Source organism: Candoia aspera, chromosome 3 (assembly GCF_035149785.1).
Source record: "Candoia aspera isolate rCanAsp1 chromosome 3, rCanAsp1.hap2, whole genome shotgun sequence".
Classification (NCBI taxonomy): domain Eukaryota; kingdom Metazoa; phylum Chordata; class Lepidosauria; order Squamata; family Boidae; genus Candoia; species Candoia aspera.
Window position 1 is genome coordinate 35791293 of NC_086155.1, and position 16146 is coordinate 35807438.

The 16146-nt window shown below is 38.5% G+C and overlaps 1 protein-coding gene across 1 annotated transcript in view; it reads left to right on the forward strand.

The window, feature by feature from the left end:
* The first annotated feature begins 11626 nt into the window (after positions 1-11626).
* CSRP1 (cysteine and glycine rich protein 1) overlaps positions 11627-16146 on the forward strand; it is a 30254-nt gene continuing 25734 nt past the window's right edge. The window contains exon 1 of the mRNA XM_063297359.1: positions 11627-11775. The gene's annotated coding sequence lies outside the window, so the exon portion shown is untranslated. The remainder of the gene's footprint in view (positions 11776-16146) is intronic.

Below are 16146 nucleotides of genomic sequence, written 5' to 3' on the forward strand. Positions count from 1 at the left end.
CTCAAGATAGAGTGATTTCTAGTAAACCCACAAATGTACAGCTTGGTCTGGGTTTAGCCACGCCTAGCCTCTGAATAGTATCCCAGGTGCCACATTCAGAAAAGTAGTAGTGAATCCAGGACAACTAAATTGCATTTCAACTGGATTAAATTTAAGTATAATTATTACAGTTACTTCCCAGTTCTGTATTGAATAATTACTCTTTCTTTCACATTGAAATACACAATTTGGTGACAACTTTTGAAAGTCTCTGGGAATTGCACACAAAGCTTTCAGAGGTACACGCAGCCTTGGAGTCTCAAGACTGAGCTCCTATAAATTAACAAAATTAAACAGAGACAAGGAAGGTCAGCATTAATGGGCCACCTCTTCCACTGATTTAGAACAAGCATAGAATCAACCAAGTCACTTGTTATTTATTCAGAGAAGTATAGATATTGCAGTGTTTTAAGATGAACATGGATTATAAAGCACGATATAGAACGGAAGGATAGGTAGGAGGATCACCTGGTTTGGAGATCACCTAGTTCAAAACCCTGCTCAGTGAAGAAATCCACTGTTACAGCATCCCCAACACATCCATCCACCCACCCATCTAATGTATATGGCCACTCATCTCAAATATATGACTCTGGGCGGCTATGATCAACCAGCCTCTGTTGAAACACTTCAGTGAAGAAAAATCCACTATCTTCCAAGGTGGTGTGTTCCATTGGTGAAGAACTCTTGCTATTAGGAAATTTTTCCAGATATCCAATCAAAATCAGTTTCCTTATGATTTAAACCCCTTATTTCTTGTCCTCCCAACCAAAATACATCTGCCACACCTTCCACATGGCAGCCTTTCAGATACTTGAAGATAACTACAAATTAGCTAACAGTGCCTCCTGATGGAGTTTTTAAATGTTAATGAAAGAACTCCAAGCAGCTAACTGCAATCTTGCAGAGCAGAAGCGTGAACCAAAAATGAGAACTTACACATCAAGCTTAGTTATGTTCAGAAATAAGTTCAGTCTTCACACAGCAATGTGAAGAAGAAAAATAGAGATAGCTTACTTTATTCAGCAGATCTGGATACAGGTAGGTTCATAGTAGAAAGGCACTTCATCACTGGTTCTTGGACTTTATGTGGAGTAGAAAGTCTGTGTGCAAGCAAGATGTTAGAGGATGAGGCCTGCATTATGCAGACCTCCTGGCTGCCTGTCTGCCCATGAGGTAAAAATGGTGGAGACTGTGAATCTCCCAGACCAAGGAGGAAGAGGAAATCAGGTGACCCATGTGACTTCCCACAAGCACAATAGAGACACTCCTATCAGATAAGCCCTCTTACTATGCTTATGAGACAATGCTGAGTTGACCCCTGATAATTCCAACACCTCCAACTGTTTCTGATAAGATTTTCCATCCTATCATCTTGCTTGCTCTCTGCTGGATATGTTCCAATTTGTCAAATGTGGTGCTCAGAAATAGATGTTGTCCGACCAATCCAGAATAGAGAGAAATAAGGGCTTTTCTTGGTCTTGACCCTATACTTCTGTTAATTATATCACGGTGTTAGCTCATATTCAGCTTGTGAACCACCAAGTTACCTGAATCCTTTTCACATGTACTGATACCCAGTATAGTTTCCCCTATCCTATATTTTTGCCTTTGTTTGATTTTCTACCCAAATGTAGAAGTTGCATTTGTCCCTGTCGAAATTCAACTTGCTGGTTTCTGTGTATTTTTCCAACTTGTCAAGATCCTTCTCTAAGTCAGATATAAATAAATTGAACAGCACTGAGTTTAAAACAGAGCCTAGCAGAATACAATTCAACATGTCATTCCAACTTGATATAGAGCTGTAAACACTCATTAGGTATGATTATTCAACCAGCTCTGTAGCCATCTAATGATAGCATAGCATATTAATTAGTATTCAATTAATAAAAGCAAAGTAATTTTTTTACTAATTTCTCAATTATTATAAAAAGGGCTTTGATATTTGCAAGCTCCCTCAAGACTCTCAGATGCAAATAGTGTCATCCTGCAGATTTAAACATGTTCACGGTACCCAGGTGTTCCTCAACCATCTCTTTACTTACCTTAGGTTGCCATTCCTGATCTTGTCACTTGTACTGCTTTGTTCCATTTGAACATAGCTCCCATTTGGAGGGAAGACCAGAGTAAAGTAGGATTTGAGGAGCTCTGTCCTAGCCCTGTTGCTATCATAGCATCTTTTACTAGGAACAAGACTACCTTCCAGTGTTTCTCAACCTCAGCCACTTGAAGATCTGTGGACTTCAACTCCCAGAATCCCTCAGCCAGCAATGCTGGCTAGGGAATTCTAGGAGCTATAGTCCACACATCTTCAAATGGCTGAGGCTGAGAAACACTGCTACCTCCTCTTCTTCCTTTTAAAGGTGACAGAACCCCTACAGCTCTTTTTGTTGCTTTTAGCTTACCTTGTGAGCCTAAGTTTGTTTAGCCCTTTAGAAGTTCTACTAAAATGATGCTTTACTAAGCCTCACCATAGAGTTTCACCATTAATGTACAGAAATTTGCTGTTCTGGAAAGTTAAAGAAAGAGAATGTGTGTTTCAACAGTGTAGTTTTCAGGATAATTAACATGTTTGTTTATTTTTTAATTCTTTTAATCTCATTAGCGCCATCTCGTGGTTGTTTTAGCTCTTAGCATTCCAGGCTTTATGTCAGAATAAAATAATTACTCTAATAAGGGCCCTCCTTTGAATTACCTGCTATTGCTTATAGAAAATGTTAATTTTATAATTACTGTTAGGGGAATACCTACAGCAAAGGCAGGGGAGGCCAATACACTACACTGCTCCCTGTTATATTTACAAATGTAAGTATTGCTATGGCTTTCATATATAAATAGGATAATATCTGTCACCACAAACCGGTTTTCTTACAGTAGTGGCCACTGTAGAGCAACAACTGGTTATGTGTCTACTTCAGGGCAGGTATTATTACTGGTAACTCAGAAATTATAGTTGAAAGAGTTACATTTTTTTCTTTCTATATCTTTGTTTTCTTCAGCTGTCATTATGGTGTCTCCAAACATTATCAGGAGCAATCTTTGTGCTATAAAAAGTTTGGTCTAGAGAGCCAGTTTGGTCTAGTGGTTAAGGCAACAGGCTAGAAACCAAAAGACTGTGAGTTTGAGTCCCGCCTTAGGTATGAAAGCCGTCTGGGTGACCTTGGGCCAGTCACTCTCTCTCAGTCCAACTCACTTCACAGGGTTGTTATTGTGGGGAAAATTGGGGAAGGAGGGAATATTAAGTATGTTCCCCACCTTGAGTTATTTATAAAAATAAAAAAGGTGGGATAGAAAATAAAAAAAATAAAAAGTCCAGTTCTTTCTTTAAATTTTCTGGTTGTTCACTAACATTCATCTTGCTAGTACAATTTGTCCAGTGGATAAATTTGTGTTTCGGCATGAAAAGATTGTTCAACTTGTTTTGAATACTACTTCTCAAATTAAGCTTTTATATAAGGTAAGGCCTAAAAACATTATTGCTGGCCTTTGATTTGTTGTTGCATGCATTGTGATATACAAATAGAAAATGTGCAAGCTTTTAATTCAGTGGACAATTTCAATATGTATTCACCACAATTAAAAAGGCTGTGTTTTTAATAAGGTTGGTTTTTAATAAGGTTCTGTCTTTAATAGCTGGTCCTGCTAAACCTTTATTAATTCTTCACAGGGCAAGGCAGGTAATTTCAGTTAATGAACTGAGGGCAGGAAGAAGGTTTTGGTCATCCTTTGGACATGTTGTCAACCTAAGCAGCTTATTTGGCTTGTTGGAAAATTCGTACCCACCAAACAAAAATATAAGCTAGGGCCTTCATCTTTACTTATCCAAGGTGTCCTCATACCATACCAGATCACGTTGGATGGTATGAAGACCCACATAGTACAACCTTTGCTTAAGGTAATTTTATCATGGCCCTGGAAAAATTGTGTTTCAGTCATTCCAGGAAGTGTTGGTCCTCTCCTTGTTTCTCTTTAATAATTTCAATTGTGATAGGAAGATTCTCAGTCTCTATGATATAATACATGCCAAAGGAATCTCCATCTAATGTGAATTTTCAGACTGTTTATCCCATAGAGGTAAATGAGACAGTCCATCTGCATATGCATGATAGTATGTTGTTTTGAGTTCTATTTTGAATTAGAAGCTCCAAGGAACTAATACCAAGGCTACATTGAAGCAGCTGCTGTTTTAACAATGCAATCCTCTGAATATTTATGGTGAGTAACAACTTGGAATCTCCCTCCATTTCCATCTGTGTACAAGCTTTTGCTAGGTCTGGCAAAAATGTCTTCAGTTCCAGGCAAGATGGTATTGCTCAGCCTTTAATAACAAATTAATGATAACTTTAAAATCACCATAGATCCTGACAGTTTCATTCTTTTAGAACCAAGTATAGCCTGGGATCTAATCAATTTTTGAAAAAAAAATCCCTGGGCTTCCTTCCAATCCAGCTCAGCCTCTACCTTTTTGTGTATGGCGTAAGGAGGTGGACATACGTCGTGAAATCTTGAGTGAAGCATTTTCATGTAATACTGCTTTACCTTTTATGTGTTAGAGTGTGTGGATGCTCTCTGTGAACACAGAATCAACATCAACCAATACCTTTTTCAGCTCATCCTCAATGGTTTCTGTGATGGCATTGTAGGAAAGCCATATTAATCCATGGTGGCAAAAAATCAGGAGCCTGCAGCTCACAGAAGCTTATGCCTTTTAATAAAATTTGTTAATAGGAAAAGGTGCTTGCCAACCTTCTAGTCGGTTGATGAAAATCCAATCCAGTGTCAGCTTCCTCAGCCAATTACCACCCCAGTGTGCTGATCCACCTATTATTACAACATATAAGTCTAACATATTTTGTTGGTTATTGTATTTTATTATAACTGGCCAGAGTCATTGCAACATGAGATGGGTGGTGAAGAAATATGATAAGTAAATAAATAAATATTTTATGCTACTGTACAGGCATCACTCCAATGGAAATGAACTTTTCTCTAGTATATGTTTTGATCTCTGTAGTTTAGCATATCTGAAAATGCTGCTAAAATTCATATGGTGATCTAATTAGTATCATCAGAACCAATACCCAATTGCTTTGATAAGGTTTTGCCATTCACTTCTGGTGTGAGCTATTTTGCTGTTTTCATTTTACTTTCTATGGCAGCCTTTATCAGCCTTTAGTCCCTGGAGGAACCCTTGAAATATTTTTCAGGCCTTGGGGAACCCCTGCACATTCAGGCTCAAATATAGGCCAGAAGTTACAAAATATATACAATATAGACGTTTCATGGGTAGGCCTGTATATATGCATTAACAGTGTTCTTAAATAAAAATAAAGAATGAAACTTACCTCTTTAATATGAAGTTGCCCGAATTTGAAATAATTTTTTAAATAAATTGTGATCTCCCAGGGAACCCCTAGTGACCTCTCGTGGACCCCGGTTGAGAAACCCTGGTCGATGGTATCGATTTCCAGGTCAGCTAATAGCTATCTCTGTTTCACTTTCAGTATCAGTTTTGTCATCCTTGGTATGCTCTGCTGTTCTCCTTCTAAAGTAATGGTTTGGTTGCTTCGCTTTAGCAAATGGCTTGTTTTTCCCTGAGTGACAGGCTTTCCGAGCATTTGTTTACATTTTCCGCATTGGCTTCTCCTACTATGGCACAGTTCATTCTGACCTATTACTCCCTGTATGCTATTATAAGTTACTCCCATTTGCTTTTACTCCCAGCTGCAGCTCTATAATACAGTTTCCATGGAGATAGCAGCCTCAAATGATCTTTTAAATGTTAAAGCTGCCTCTGTTAAAATTCTTTTTTTTTATGTTTTCTTTCAGAATTCCACAGACTAGCCAATCTCTCAAAGTATCCTTAAGGCCTTTGCCAAATTTGCAATGTTCAAACAGCTTTTAATTTTTTTTTTTTTTTGCTTTCAAGGATGGGTAAGAGGAAGAAAAGAAAGAAAAGAGAAATACACTCCCCTGCCCTTCAATAATATTGGGGCCTCCCCCTCCTTAGATTAGCTATCCTTAAGGCCCTTTATTGAAAATCCTGTATTTGGGCTACCTTCTCTAGTTCTCTCCTGACTCAGGCTCAGAACAGTTTCTTCAGCACAGCCCATTTGGCTTGTTCCTCTGCCAGTCAGTCTCATGCCACCACCCTCTAGGCCAGTGTTTCTCAACCTTGGCAACTTTAAGATATGTGGACTTCAACTCCCAAAATTCCCCAGCCAGCCAGCATGGAGTTGAAGTCCACATATCTTAAAGTTGCCAAGGTTGAGAAACACTCATCTAAATTCATTCACACCTCATCTCTCAGGGATGCTCAGCTGGAAGTCCTGCTTCCAGCTCCTGACTTTTACAGCTGCCTCTATCTCTGCCCTGGTTTACTGAGTATTTTGGTCACTCAGCCTCACTTTAAGTGGACAGCACCACTAGTATATCTGCAAGAGAAAACACAAAAAGAAAACCCTTCCCTGCCAAAACCTGACTCTTTTAAAGATCTCCACAAGAAGACATACATGACTGTGCGACAGCACTCCTGCATCTGGCAGGGAGACCAAAAAAAAAAAAAACACTTGGTAGAGGAAAAAAAATTAAAAACACAGTCCTGGCCATTGGGGCTCATCCTCAGCCCACATTACCATTTCCGAAATGACTCAACAACAGCTTCCTGCTCAAGCAGACTGCCTGAAAGTGGAGCTGCTGGAAGCCCTGGCATCTTCCCTGGTACTACCTTGGTCTACCTAGAAGGATTGAGGTGGGGATGGATTCTGCCATTTTTTTCTTCAAGAGTTAATGTGCAATAACTAAATTTATCTCAGGCAGAAAGCTTTATACCAAGCTTTGATTTATAAATAAGCAAACAAATTTTGTAAAAAGCAGACAAGCTCCAAACTCAGGATACATCTATGAAGGCATTTCTACTCAACCACTCCCCCCTGGCTGTATTCTAAATAGGAGGAAAGAGGAGGTGACTGAGATGAGGGAGAACCTTCTATAGGACCTCAACCAGAAAGAAGCTAAAGACTGAAAAGCGACATGTCCCAGCAGGAGTGCTACAGTGGAGTGACATAAAGATCTGAGGGGAAGGAGTTGAGGAGATGGAGGCTTGGAATAAAATGAGGCAAGACTAACAGAGATTTGAAGAAAAGAAATGAAAAGGGATCAAAAAATTTAGTCCACAGGTGGTATTAAGGCAGTGGTTGGCAATCTTTTCAAGCCTTGAATATCCAAAAATAAAATTAAAAATGGCTGAACTCACAAGATTACAGTCTTATGAGACTTTGAAGCGAGTACTGTGAAATCTTGTAAGGTTTGGCAATTGTGCAAGATTTTAGCCATTTTTAAAATTTAATTTTCAGCTGATCCATAGTCAACATACAGGGGTATCTGCAGACAATATGAGCATTATTAGATACCTACAAAAGCTGCGCTGCCCATTCTTGTGTTAAGTCATGGTCTGTTTTACCATGGTTTGCTGATTAGACTACATTTAGCTGACTTTACATAACTAAAACAAACATACTACATAATGGCTTATTACAGTGAACCCAATATAATTGTATATGCTGGAATGTATTTGTTTCTGCTGCTGATTAAATGGTTGAGTAGAAATGCCTTCATAGATGTATCCTGAGTTTGGAGCATGTCTGCTTTTTACAAAATTTGTTTGCTTATTTATAAATCAAAGCTTGGTATAAAGCTTTCTGCCTGAGATAAATTTAGTTATTGCGCATTAACTCTTGAAGAAAAAAATGGCAGAATCCATCCCCGCCTCAGTCCTTCGAGGTAGACCAAGACGGGAAACAGACTGGACAAGAATGCTGGAACTCTATTGATACAGGTTATAGAAACAGAATCTTGAAAGCCTGACTGAGTTTTGCCTTGCCTCCTTCTTATACCCCAGGGAGTTAAGGCACAGCCAGTTTGAGTTTCTTTTTAATGTTTTCTTCTTATCCCTGGCTTAAAACATGTTTTTGTACTTGTTGCTGAATAGTTTCATTCTCTATCTCTTTCTTTTTGTATATAATTTTTATTAAGAATGTTGATTATAATAGTAAAATCTAAACTTTAAAAGAAAAGAGAATAGAAAGGAGTAAAAAGGGCAAGGAAAAAGAAAGAAAAATGAAAAAGAGAAAACTAAGAATATAATAAAGAGAAAAGAATTATATAAAGAAGTGAGTTCCAACTTTCATCAGAAGTATAAACAAAATTAGTAACCTTTCGCCCTCTCTAAAGTTACAAACATTTATCTCTTCATCCCATATCCCATCTCTTATCTATAAACAAATCCATAAAACAATCCTTTCAGTCCTGGAGTCAGCAGAAAGTCCAAGAAGTGTAGCCAGAAGTAACAACATACTTATTTAAACCTTGATCAAATAAACCAACCTTATATTCCTTCCTTTTACTTCTAACAGTAATCTTTAATCTTTAGTTCATTCAAATATTGTCACAGGATTTGATTTCTCTTCATTTCTTCTTTGTCCCATTGCACATAGTTCTTCAAGGCTTTAACAAGCCTCTTTTGTAAATCCAGTAGGAAAAAATTACCCAGGTCATTCTCTTGGTTTATCATTTTTAAATTTTAAAACCTCAGCCAGTTTCTTTTGTCGATCCAGTGAAACATCCATTTATAAATCATTCTCTTGGCCTGTCAGTTGTAAATCCACTTTCAATACCATTTCTATTTTGTCAGATAAAATTTGTTCTACATCTGACATTTCTTCAGTAACATATTTTGGACATAGTCTATCCATAGCAGACATCATTACTGACATTGTTGATATTGTGGCTATTTTCTGATTCCATTCTTCAAAAGTCTCCTTCAATATTTTTCTTGTCATAATATTTTGCATCATCTTGCAGGCCTGTATATCTTTTCTCTACCTAAAATCTTTAGTCCCCTCTAGTGTCCAGTTCTTGAAATCATAAAATTATATATTCATGTCTTGTAAAAACCAAAACAGGATCTATTTCCCATGAGAAGCTGTTTGTACTTTCTAATGCTCCTTTTTAACATCTACATGAAACCACTGGGCGAGATCATCCATCACTACGGGGTGAGGTATCATCAATATGCAGATGATACCCAATTATACATCTCCATCCCGGGTGAACTAAGTGATGCTGTGGCCACCCTTTCTGAGTGCCTGGGGGCTGTGGGGGCCTGGATGGGGGACAACAGATTGCGGCTGAACCCGGGGAAGACGGAGTGGCTGTGGATTAATGGCTCCTCGACTTCTGGGAAATTGTCATCTTTAGTTCTGGATGTGGTTGCACTGCCCCAGACAGACCCAGGGTGTAACTTGGGGGTCCTCCTGGACTCACGGCTCCTGCTCGAAGAGCAGGTGGCAGCCGTGGCTAGGAGGGCCTTTGTGCAACTTTGTGTTGTGCGCCAGTTATGCCCCTTCCTGGAGCGAGAGGCCCTTCGGTCACTCATGCCCTGGTTATCTCCCATATAGACTACTGCAATGCACTCTACATGGGGCTACCCTTGAAGAGTATCTGGAAACTACAGCTGGTGCAAAATGCAGCTGCATGGGCAATCTTGGGTTTCCCAAGATCAGCACACGTCACTGATTTGCTCTGCGAGCTGCATTGGTTGCCAGTATGCTTCCAGGTCCAATTCAAGGTGTTGGTTATCACTTTTAAAGCCCTACATGGCACGGGTCCAGGTTACCTAAGGGACCGTCTCCTCCCCATCACATCAGCCCGTCTCACCCGGTCGTGCAGAGAGGGCATGCTACAGACCCCATCTGCAAGAGAATTCCATCTGGCGGGGTCCAGGAGGCGGGCCTTCTCTGCAATAGCACCTGCCCTTTGGAATATCCTTCCCCGGGAAGTGAGATTGGCTCCCTCCCTCCTGGACTTTAGGAAACAGCTAAAGACCTGGTTCTGTAATTATGCCTGGGGTGGGAGGGAGAGTAGCCATTCTTGGGGATGGTTAGTTTCTTAGAAGGACACAGCTCTGCCTGCAAATCATAAAGAACTTTCAGCCATCGAGGTTTTTATTATATTTGTATTATGTATTATAGTGTTTTATAGTTTTATATTTTTATTTATGTTTTATTGTAAACTGCCCAGAGTCCCTTTTGGGAGATGGGCGGTGATAAATTTGATAAATAAATAAATAAATAAATAGAAAAGTCTTATTGTAAAAGTTTCAATATTCCAATTTTATCTAGGCCCTTATAACTTTCTAAGATCAACGTCTTATTTAGCTTGCTGTTTATTTCAGATTCTTTAAATTCTTAAGCTTATGATTAAAATTTTCTTTAGTTCAGGATTGAAGGCAGACTCACCCAGCATTTTCAAACTTCCGATAGAAGAGAATATATGTAGCTCAGGGTTGAACTATGGAGTCCTTCATGCTCTCTGAGCTTGGTTGTTTGCTTGCAGATTTTTCATTACCCGACTAGGTAACATCATCAGTGCTAGTGAGTGTGGAGTTTGCTCCCTGTTTATATACAGTAACTTGCCCTGCCAGTGTTGGTGAGGGTCTGGTTTTCTCCTTGGTAGTTCCTTAATTAGCAGATTGCTTCAAAATAAGTGACTTTTCAGGTTTAAAATCTGATCTGAAAGTTTCCTTGATGATATACTTCTGTCTCTGATTTTAGAAGACGTGACTTTTTTCTGTACTTAAATGCCCTTCAAGAACTGATTGTAGTATAGCAATTTAACAGCAGGAGGCTCTTATTCAAAGTGTAAGAGTGTGTGTGTTTTATGCTATCAGACTCTTTGGGAGGAAAATATTTCTTTCTTCAACTAATGACATTTTAAACACTTGAATCAGTTTTTTATGCTTCCCTTATAAAACAGCAATAGTAAACACAATACAATCATTAAGGTGCCTAAAATCCATAAATGAAGAGGTAATTCACTAACTCTGTACAATTACTTATAAAGATAACATAGTTCACTGTATTTTTAGCAACTGGGGATGACTAAAAATTAAAGTCATGAAGCATATAAAGATGCAATGAAATAAACAATAGATTTCAAATCCCTAATTTTGCATTTATTACTGACATATGGCTGCTAAAGATACACCAGCTTTGCTTGCTGAAGCACCTGTTGAATATTACTGTAAATTTTGTACTTCAGCTACAACAACTTCCACAACGCATTTATGAAAGCTGCTGCGGAATTCTGGGAGTTGAAGTCCACACATCTTAAAATAGCCAAGTTTGAAAAACACCGCACCACATTCTTCAGAGTGCCAAGGTCCCCCTGTTGTTTAAAAACTGGGTTGGGGAACTTGGGGCTTTCCAGATGTTGATGGATTCTACCTCCCATCATCTTTACCCAGGGCAGCTGGGAGTTGTAGTTTAACAACATCATGAAAGCCACAGGTTCCCCACCCTTTTTCAGGTTCTCCAACTAGCGCACTGGAAAGTCCATTTTAGGCAAGATAGTGGATTCCCCTGGAGTCCATCCTGCCCAGCTCCTAGAGAGGCAGCAAGCCTCATTGCTTGCCAGTCCGCTTTGATTGCTGCTTTAGGAAGCACCGGCGGCCCTTGTGATGACATCAGCCTATTTTTGGTGTTGAGTGCAAACGAAAAAAGTCAACCCCAGCCCGGCCCTCCCTCGCGAGGCTTTTTGGGCTGGCTGGGCGCTGCTCAGGGACCCGCCTTCTCCCGGAGAGAACAAAACAGCCCCTCTTCTCTGCGGACTTCTGAGCCACGCCAGCCCGGGTGCCAGAAGCAGGACGCCGGAGCGACCCAGGCCAGCCTTAGCCAGGTAAGGGCTGCGCCTTTGCAGCAAGATTATCGGTCCCCTCCTTCGGGGTCAGCCTCAGGGGCGAGCGATCCGCGTGGAGGAAGTGCCGCCAATCTCTTGCTGCCTGCCTGACTTAGGGAAGTCCCTGCTTGAAAGCGCGAGGCGACTTATGCGTCTTTCTCAAGTTACCCCGTCCCATAAGTAAAGAAAAAGCGGAAGGTTGGGTTACTGTTAGATTTTCGTTCCCACCCCAAAATGAGAAGAGTATTCCGCTGTGAGACTGCCCGGACTCTCTCGCTGCTTTATTTCTTCCAAACAGTTTGATCCTCTGGAACACAAGAAGCCCCTTGAACCCAGTGACTGACTTCTAAAGGGTGCCTAAACCACAAGCCTACTCTAGTTAGAGTGTTTTCCGGGTTTTTTTCTGAGTATATGTCAGTTCTTGTTTCAGACCTTGATAACATTTGCAGTTCAGTGAAGTAATAGGGTGGCCTTTCCTATGTATGTTTGCCTTTGTATTTACTACTGTTGAATGCCATCCCTCTGTTGAAAAGAACACTTGTTCAGGTTCACCCCTGGAGTCTTTCTCGATGTTAGAGATAATTCAGCAGGGTTGGGAAGGGTCGCCAGAGCAGGCATTCTTGGGTGATCGAAGTGTGCATGCTTCACTTTCTCCTGGTGCTTGAGAATTATGGAAATTGTACCCCCAACACAGCTGGAGGATGCCAGGTTGGGGAAGAGTTCTAGAGCATGTACTAAAATCCTTGGCTGGGTTTACAGATCACTCTGTAAGAGACAATATAGTTTATTTGGTTTTTGCTTAGCATATTGTGCGATCTTATTGTAGTTTGTAAACTGTATTTTATTGCTTAATATTATGTGTGATCTAGACTACTATGGCTTAATAAACCATGGTTTAAAAATACTGGCATAGGGAGAGAGGCACATTTAGCTATTTAATTAGTGGGCACCTGCTAGGTTTACCTTGCTGAACACCTATTTAATGCAATAACTCTCAAAAGGAAGATTTCTCAGAAGATTACTCTGTCAAAGGAGAACACAACCAGCTACCCACCCTGTTTCCTCAAGTAACTGATTCTATGGCCAACCTCTTTTACCATTGAGAATGTCTTTATGTTCAGGTGAAATCTGTATGGTATATTAGTAGAATCCAACCTAGTTACAGTATTCTAGATGAGATTCTCTCCCTGTGACATGAGAAAATGGCCATTGCTGCATTAATTTCTATAGATATAAAATAGTCTGATGAAACTTTAATGGCCTCAGGTGCTCATCTCTAGGGTATTATGTAAATCCTTGATTTGCATAACATAAAAGATGTCTTCTGTTCTTTAACAAAATGCCTTAAGGATATTATTTCTAGCACTTTAATTATAAATTGCCAGTCTGACAACTTGATTACAGCTGTCAGGCAGCACTGGAATCATACTTTCAGAAGAGCAGAATATGCTGCATACCCACTGAATGGTAGCTTTTCTACAAACACTGTTTGAGAGGATATTCAGTCTGTGATTATGTCTCTTTTCTCTGACTTTCAAGGTGAATGCACCATGTGGGTAGAGTCTATATCTCATTAAAGGATATGATAAAATTCCTTTAAGTGAAATTGAACTATATTTGCATGTGAGAAGGAAGAGAATATTAGGGATTGGGAGAGTGGAAATAGCATGTATTCTTAGTAATGTGCACTGCAGGGTTTTTTTTTAATATTTTAACAAAAACAAAGGGAAATGCCAGTATCAACTGCCCTTTACACTTAGCTCCAGCCCCTGTATTCAATAATACTTTGGGAGCCCTTGAACTTTATTGTTTTCCTAACATTCAGCTTCATTTTAAGATGCATAAGTAATACTAAGTCTCAAGACTTAGTCTTAAGACTCACACTTTTATACAGGAATGAGAGTAAGTGCTAGGGACTGGTTTTACACATTGTGCTAAGCAATACATTATGGCTTACAAACCACAATAGCTAAGACAAAGCTAAGCAGGCAACAATATAATTTAGCATATTATATAAACTTTGCCAAGGGGTTCACACATTTTTGATAAATCATGGCTTGATTTCACTGTGATTTGTTGAATAAGCCACAAAGTAATGGTCATCAATCATGCTTGTGGGGAAAGGTCCTAGGTGTAGCACTGCTATAAGGAAATACTGTAGTGTCATCTTGCTTGGTCTAGTACGTACTACCTAAGAATTTGATTCATCTATAATGCTAAAGGATGTCCATTTATGGTAAAGAATTCTATTACTCAATCGTCTGATAATTATGTGAATGACTGTTTCTTTTGCAATAGACTAAGTTTTGAAACTTGCTAAGTGCAGCTGACTGTAAGCTTTAATATGTTGGCATAACAACCAAAGAAAACATTTTAGTTTTGCTTCTGGTTGTGTTTGGGGGTTTCTTTTCTTCTTTAATATTTGAATGAAAACTGTGTCTCTGCACAGTTTTGTCTGACAGAGTGAAGAGAGTAGATGGCAGATCTCTGAATGGATTCATATGTGTTTGTGTTTTGTTGAATTGGTAGGTACACACATTAGGCTAAACTGTAAACTATAGTTTCAGTTCACAACAATTAGATTCACTGAAGACATTAAGTCAAAATCAATCTGTGTACTGTAGTTTGGTTTTGCATTATATGTAAACTCATTAGCCCTTTCAGTATCAGTTTCTTATTTGTACATGAAAATATTAATTACATGTCTTTTTGTGAAGTAGACCAGAATAGGATTGTGAGAAAGCAAATTTATATGCTTCTTAAATGAGAAGTACTAATAATCTGCCTCAGAATGTGGCAGCATTTGGTTGATCTTGTCTGAGTTCAGAAGTTATCTAGTGTAATGGGACATTACTAAGGAATCTCAGGGCTATAGGTTAGACCAGTGTTTCTCAGCTTTGGCAACTTTAAGGTAGGTGGATTTCAACTCCCAGAATTCCCCAGTCATGCTGGCTGGGGAATTCTGGGAGTTGAAGTCCACCTATCTTAAAGTTGCCAAGGTTGAGAAACACTGGGGTAGACTTAAATTGCTAGATTGTGTTCCATTTAATTTTTATCTCCAAAGGATGTAAGGTGAGTTTCTAATAATCATTCCCCACTACTGCAATCACCACCATCACCTGGGTTTTACTTCTTTAGAGCTGCTAAATCTTAACTTAAATATCTTTCAAGGCCAATTCCTTTTTTTTTCCTCCCTATGCCTTTCAGTTGTAAATGTGAGTGAGTGTTACTGTTGTTTACAAGTAAGGAGACTTGGATCATTTTCTTGCAGAGACTTGGTGTGACAGTTAGGAGGACTTTCTCATATCGTTCTTCACTTTCTCAGATTTAATTCATATATAACATACTAAATCCCATTACTGTTAATTGTCAGTGGGACTAAACTGGATGAAATCCAATTATTTTACTTCAATATTAGCAGAAAGATTAAAAATCCTACAAGGAATTATTGATCAAGATCAAATAATTTTACCAAAAAGACAATTGAAAGATAATATACAAACCGTGATTGACATTTTGGAATATGCACAACATCATAACGAATGCCAAATAGCTTTAATATTTTTAGATGCTGAAAAAGCATTTGACAATTTGAATTGGTCTTTTATGATTAAAGTTTTAGAGAAAATGGAATTTGGGAAATCATTTGTGAAAGGGATTGAAGCAATATACTCAACACAAAGAGCTAAGATTATAGTGAATGACAAATTGACAGATAATTGCAAAATAGAAAAAGGAATGAGACAGGGATGTCCCCTATCACCTCTCTTATTTATTCTAGTCCTAGAAGTCCTTAATAGAGAAATAAGAGGGGATGGTCAAATAAAAGGAGTAAAAATTAAAAAAACAAATTTCTAAATTAAAAGCATTTGCAGATGACCTAGTATTTATATTACAAAATCCCCTAGATTCTATAGAACATCTGTTGAAGAAACTAAAGGAATTTGGAGAAGTGGCAGGATTTAAGGTAAATAAACAAAAAACAAAAATGTTGACTAAAAACATGACTCAAAAACAAGAAACTTTAATAACTAAATCAGGTTTTACAATAGAAAAAAAGATTAGATACTTAGGAGTAATATTATCAACAAATAATAATATATTATTTCAAAATAATTATGGGAAAATTTGGAAGGAAATAAAAATTGATATGGAAAGATGGGGAAAATTACAACTATCTTTGCTAGGAAGGATATCCATAATCCAAATGAATGTATTACCAAAGATGCTATTTCTTTTCCAAACATTACCAATTCTAATTAATGAAAAAATATTTAAAGTATGGCAAAAAGATATCTCAAATTTCATTTGGCAAGGAAAAAGACCAAGAATTAAATTTAAATTATTACAAGACGCCAAAGAAAGAGGAGG